Source organism: Pyxicephalus adspersus, chromosome 1 (assembly GCF_032062135.1).
Source record: "Pyxicephalus adspersus chromosome 1, UCB_Pads_2.0, whole genome shotgun sequence".
Lineage (NCBI taxonomy): Eukaryota > Metazoa > Chordata > Amphibia > Anura > Pyxicephalidae > Pyxicephalus > Pyxicephalus adspersus.
Window position 1 is genome coordinate 10,532,918 of NC_092858.1, and position 5,537 is coordinate 10,538,454.

The 5,537-nt window shown below is 44.0% G+C and overlaps 1 protein-coding gene across 2 annotated transcripts in view; it reads left to right on the forward strand.

The window, feature by feature from the left end:
* The first annotated feature begins 1,836 nt into the window (after window positions 1-1,836).
* The window catches only part of CCDC83 (coiled-coil domain containing 83), a 23,721-nt gene continuing 20,020 nt past the window's right edge, over window positions 1,837-5,537 (forward strand). The window contains exon 1 of one of the 2 annotated variants that reach the window (XM_072402307.1): window positions 1,837-1,890. The gene's annotated coding sequence lies outside the window, so the exon portion shown is untranslated. Of the gene's footprint in view, window positions 1,891-4,317; window positions 4,425-5,537 lie in introns of those variants that run through there. The other variant, XM_072402298.1, reaches the window with a different exon arrangement.

A 5,537-nucleotide genomic window follows, 5' to 3' on the forward strand; every position in this document is an offset into this window, starting at 1 on the left:
AACGTACTGTGCATTGCTAAAAAAGGGTAACGTGTATTTTTTAACAAACTGTCTTAACACAACGCATATCAAATATATGTTTCTGCACATGTGCTCAATGGTCTTCTGCCAGTCCTACATTATGAGCCTGATTTATTAAAGCTCTCCAAGAATGACTATTATGAGAGAATCTGGGTGATCCAGCATTGATAGTCCGTTAATGTCATGGAGAGCTTTAATGAACCAAACTAATGTCACTTTCCTCGCTTAAAGTAAAACTATACAATCAAAATGCCCTGTTATAGGATTTCTTACAAATAATTTGCTATTCAGCTTGCTCCTACTTTCAGTTCATTTAAAAGAGCACTCAAAACCTACTTTTTAAAAAATACCTACCCATCTTTTTCTGTCTCCTAAACCCTCACTACTTCCCACCACTCCATATCTCCCCTCCTATTGTGTGATATTTCTCCCACCTCCTAGATTGTAAGCTCTTCGGGGCAGGGTCCTCTCCTCCTCCTGTGTCACAGTCTGTATCTGTATGTCATTTGTAACACCTCTTTAATGTACAGCGCTGCCTAATTTGTTGGCGCTATATAAATTCTGTTTTTTATATTTTTTCTGTTTATCTATTTCTGTTTTTCTGTTTATTATATTAATAATAGTTGGCAAATGTTTTCAATCCTGGACCAGATCTATTTCCAGTTTTTCTAGATCACCCAGGTTCTCCCATGATCGTTTATCTTCTCCAGTTGAAGAGATCTTTAATATATCAGACTTAAAGTGTCCTCTGGGGACCCAGGCACTGGCAGGAGGAATCACATTTTGTAGCGGAGTACATAGACATTAAACACTCCTGGAAATTTTGAATGCTAATGCCCTCTCTGCACTGAATTGAACTACCACCAGCCCACATTAAAGTAGTGTGGCAGGGTGAAGCAGCGTGCACAGGCTTTCACACTCAATATAGTGTCAAACTTGTGAGATTGGGGTGGACATAAGGAGGTGCAAAGTGTGCTGCTGCACAAGGACCCCCAATCAGTTGAGCAGGGGTGCCTCAAGTCCGTTCTGCACAGGGGCCCATTGTTGCCTTTATAGGCCACTGTGTTGGATTATTAAAGAAGAACTAAACTGAAAACACCCCAAAAAAACACACCTTCCATCCCACAGGGTGTCCTGCATCAGGTCCCGAATCGCCCCGGCATCTGTCCCGGGGTCGGCTCGTCCAGTGCCGCCATCCTCTCTTTTTCTTCCTGTCCTTCATCCTACGTCTCCTGACCCAGGCACGAGATCGGGTGACGTAGGGTGGAAAAAAACGTGAGATCAGCAAATTTTTTCTTTACGTGAAAAGGCTCCATCTGCGCATGCCAGAGATGCTCGAGCATGTGCAGAAGGAGCGTCCAAGAATCTCCTGGGTTGCGAGACGTAGGTATCTCGGGAGGCTTTGCGCTCCCATTCTAGGTGACCAAGAATTAGGGGGTGGTGCTGCACCTTTTTTTTTTTTTTGTTAAAAGGATGTTTCCCTTAAAAAAAACAACAGAATTCTTACTTAACATAAAAGGGTTGTCTACTCTCTTATGTAAAGTGAAATTTCTAAGTTTAGGTACCTTTTAAGTGTTGGAGACAGCATAATTCAGACATGAAGCTAATCATGTAGGTAAGTATCAAGTATTCAGCAGTAAACAATTCTTCCATTTTTGTGATGAATTATCTCATGTACGCCTTGCGCACATTCTGTGTTATGTACAGTTGGTCCACCAGATGGCGCCTGAGCACCGAACAGATTGCAGGACTGAGACGATCTATCCAGCCAACCAGCGGCAGCTTTGAAGTAACCATGGCGACGGGTGATTGTTGTGTGAGAAGACAGGGCCGCAGGAGACTGGATTGATTCTTGTCTGTGGGGTACAGGTGAGTGCGGGGAGCAGGTGGGGGCGGGGTACACAGCCCACATACAGGACATTTGGGTCAATATTGTCCCCAACGCATCCTTTCCTCTGTCATTTGTCCTTGTTAAAAAGTGACAAATGTTGTCTAAAACTAATAGCAACTCTGCAGCAGAATTTATATTCTAGCCAATAGCAATATGTAGGTTCTGAGTGGTTACCTCAAAACTTTGTGGAACTTTCCATTGAAGTCTAATGAAAGGTGTGAAATTTTTGCCATTAGTAGACCCAATAAACAAGCTATTTTCACAAAGCACAGGAAGCCGGGCACTGGCATTGGGGAAATGTGCCAAATAAATAAAAAATATTACATTTCTCTTCTGAGAATTGGCAGCTCTCCTTTACCAACTCCAACACTCACTGACAATATGGCTGCTGCGAGCTTGCCCTTTTATATAAAGGGGGCTGGCTTATCTATTCCTTCAGGTTATTGGCTATTTTGACTCAGCTGACCAGCTATGTACCATGTTATTGGTCGCTCTATTGCTTCTTGTTTGTTGATCCATGAAATGTCATGAACTTCACCCCTGCTAAAGGAGATATAAAACCTATTAGGGGGATTTCATTTTTGTATGTATAGGTTGAAGAGATTTCTCCTCACTTCCAGTCTGGAGATGAATCTCCTTAAATGATGAAACCGGCAGATGCTCCAACCCTGATCCTTTCTACCCTGAGCTGGTCAGGCCAATACACATTGCATTGGTATGGTCCATAGTGATGATGTGCCACCAACACCGTAAGTGGCTACAAAGGTCACAAATGGCAGATATAGTAATATATGATTAAAACACATGGCTATTGTGTATTGTACACAATGTTTTAGCAAACATAATGGTCCCCAGTTGGGGTTTTACCTCTATAGATGGCCATCTAAGTCAGATCAGGTGACCACTGTGGACACCCCCTTCATATGCAGGAATTGTAGGGCCCACAAAGTTCATGACTTTTATTTTGTGCCATGGATCAGATCATGTGACCTCCATCTAACCATACATCACCCCACCATTTTTCTCACCCTCTTCTGTGATGGCACAGATTATTGGCCCCATTACAATCTCATTAGTATTCCGGTGGGCACCCAATAAGAAGCCCCATTTCCGGCTGCTCACACCTCGGCCCACTGGCCAGCCTTTCACAACCAACATGAAAGCATAATAAATATTTGTTGGTGGCCCCAGCTGAGGATGGAGCTCTTCTCTTCCTGCTCAGCTGTTCTCCACGAGCTGCCAAACAGAACCGGATTTTATCCCAATTCATAAAAAGAGCCATTCTTCCCCAAATGGTGACACGTTACCCTCCCGGGCTGCAGGCCATGGAATGAACCCAGAATAATATATCCACCTGTTGTATATATCCACAAGATCCAGAACATGCTGAAAGTATTGAGGTGTAGGGTAACCCTAACTATGATCTTGGAAAATATACCAATGAGGTCAGTAGTATGGAACACAGAGTGCCAAGGTCAGTAGTATGGAACACAGAGGGCGGAGGTCAGTAGTATGGAACACAGAGTGCAGAGGTCGGTAGTGCACTCTGTGTTCCAAACTTGTGAGATTGGGGTGGACATAAGGAGGTGCAAAGTGTGCTGCTGCACAAGGACCCTCAATCAGTTGAGCAGGGGGGCCTCAAGTCTGTTCTGCACAGGGGCCCATTGTTGCCTTTATAGGCAACTGTGTTGGATGATTGAAGAAGAACTAAACTAAAAACAGCCCAAAAACACACCTTCAATCCCAAAGGGCAGTTTGATCACTCCGGGGGTTTCCTGCATTGGGTCCCGCGTTGTCGCGGCATCTGTCCCTAGGTTGGCTCGCCCAGCCCAGCTCTGCCATCCTCTCTTTTTCTTCCTGTCCTTCAGGCGGGAGATCGGGTGACATAGGATGTAAAAAATCTAGCCGATCTCACTGCGCATACGTGAGATCAGGAAAGTTTTTTCTGTTCGCGAAAAGGCTCCATCTGCGCATGCCAGAGATGCTCGAGCATGTGCAGAAGGAGCGTCCAAGAACCTCCCGGGATGCAAGACGTGGGTATCTCGGGAGGCTTTGCGCTCCCATTCTAGGTGGTCAAGAATTAGGGGCGGCACTGCACCTTTTTTTTTGTTTGTTTTTTTTCAAAGGATGTTGCACAACAGAATTCTTAATTAACATAAAAGGGTTGTCTACTCTTTTATGTAAAGTGAAATTTTTAAGTTTAAGTACGTTTTAAGTGTTGGAAGACAGCACCATTCAGACATGAAGCTAATCATGTAGGTAAGTATCAAGTATTCAGCAGTAAACGATTCTTCCATTTTTGTGATGAATTATCTCATTTAGCCTTGCGCATATTCTGTGTTATGTGCAGTTGGTCCACCAGATGGCGCCTGAGCACCGCACAGATTCCAGGACTGAGACGATCTAACCAGCCAACCAGCGGCAGCTTTGAAGTAACCATGGCGACGGGTGATTGTTGTGTGAGAAGACAGGGCCGCAGGAGACTGGACTTATTCTTATCTGTGGGGTACAGGTGAGTGCGGGGTGCGGGTGGGGTACAGGTGAGGGCCAGGGGTACAGGTGGGGGCGGGGTACATAGCCCACATACAGGACATGTGGGGTCAATATTGTCCTGAATTACCCAATTCATCCTTTCCTCTGTCATTTGTCCTTGTTAAAAAGTGACAAATGTTATCTAAAACTAATAGCAACTCTGCAGCAGAATTTATATTCTAGCCAATAGCAATATGTAGGTTCTGATTGGTTACCTCAAAACTTTGTCGAACTTTCCATTGAAGTCTATTGAAAGGTGTGGAATTTTGGCCATTAGTAGACCCAATAAACAGCTATTTTCACAAAGCACAGGAAGCCGGGCACTGGCATTGGGGAAATGTGCCAAATAAATAAAAAATATTACATTTCTCTTCTGAGAATTGGCAGCTCTCCTTTACCAACTCCAACACTCACTGACAATATGGCTGCTGCGAGCTTGCCCTTTTATATAAAGGGGGCTGGCTTATCTATTCCTTCAGGTTATTGGCTATTTTGACTCAGCTGACCAGCTATGTACCATGTTATTGGTCGCTCTATTGCTTCTTGTTTGTTGATCCATGAAATGTCATGAACTTCACCCCTGCTAAAGGAGATATAAAACCTATTAGGGGGATTTCATTTTTGTATGTATAGGTTGAAGAGATTTCTCCTCACTTCCAGTCTGGAGATGAATCTCCTTAAATGATGAAACCGGCAGATGCTCCAACCCTGATCCTTTCTACCCTGAGCTGGTCAGGCCAATACACATTGCATTGGTATGGTCCATAGTGATGATGTGCCACCAACACCGTAAGTGGCTACAAAGGTCACAAATGGCAGATATAGTAATATATGATTAAAACACATGGCTATTGTGTATTGTACACAATGTTTTAGCAAACATAATGGTCCCCAGTTGGGGTTTTACCTCTATAGATGGCCATCTAAGTCAGATCAGGTGACCACTGTGGACACCCCCTTCATATGCAGGAATTGTAGGGCCCACAAAGTTCATGACTTTTATTTTGTGCCATGGATCAGATCATGTGACCTCCATCTAACCATACATCACCCCACCATTTTTCTCACCCTCTTCTGTGATGGCACAGATTAT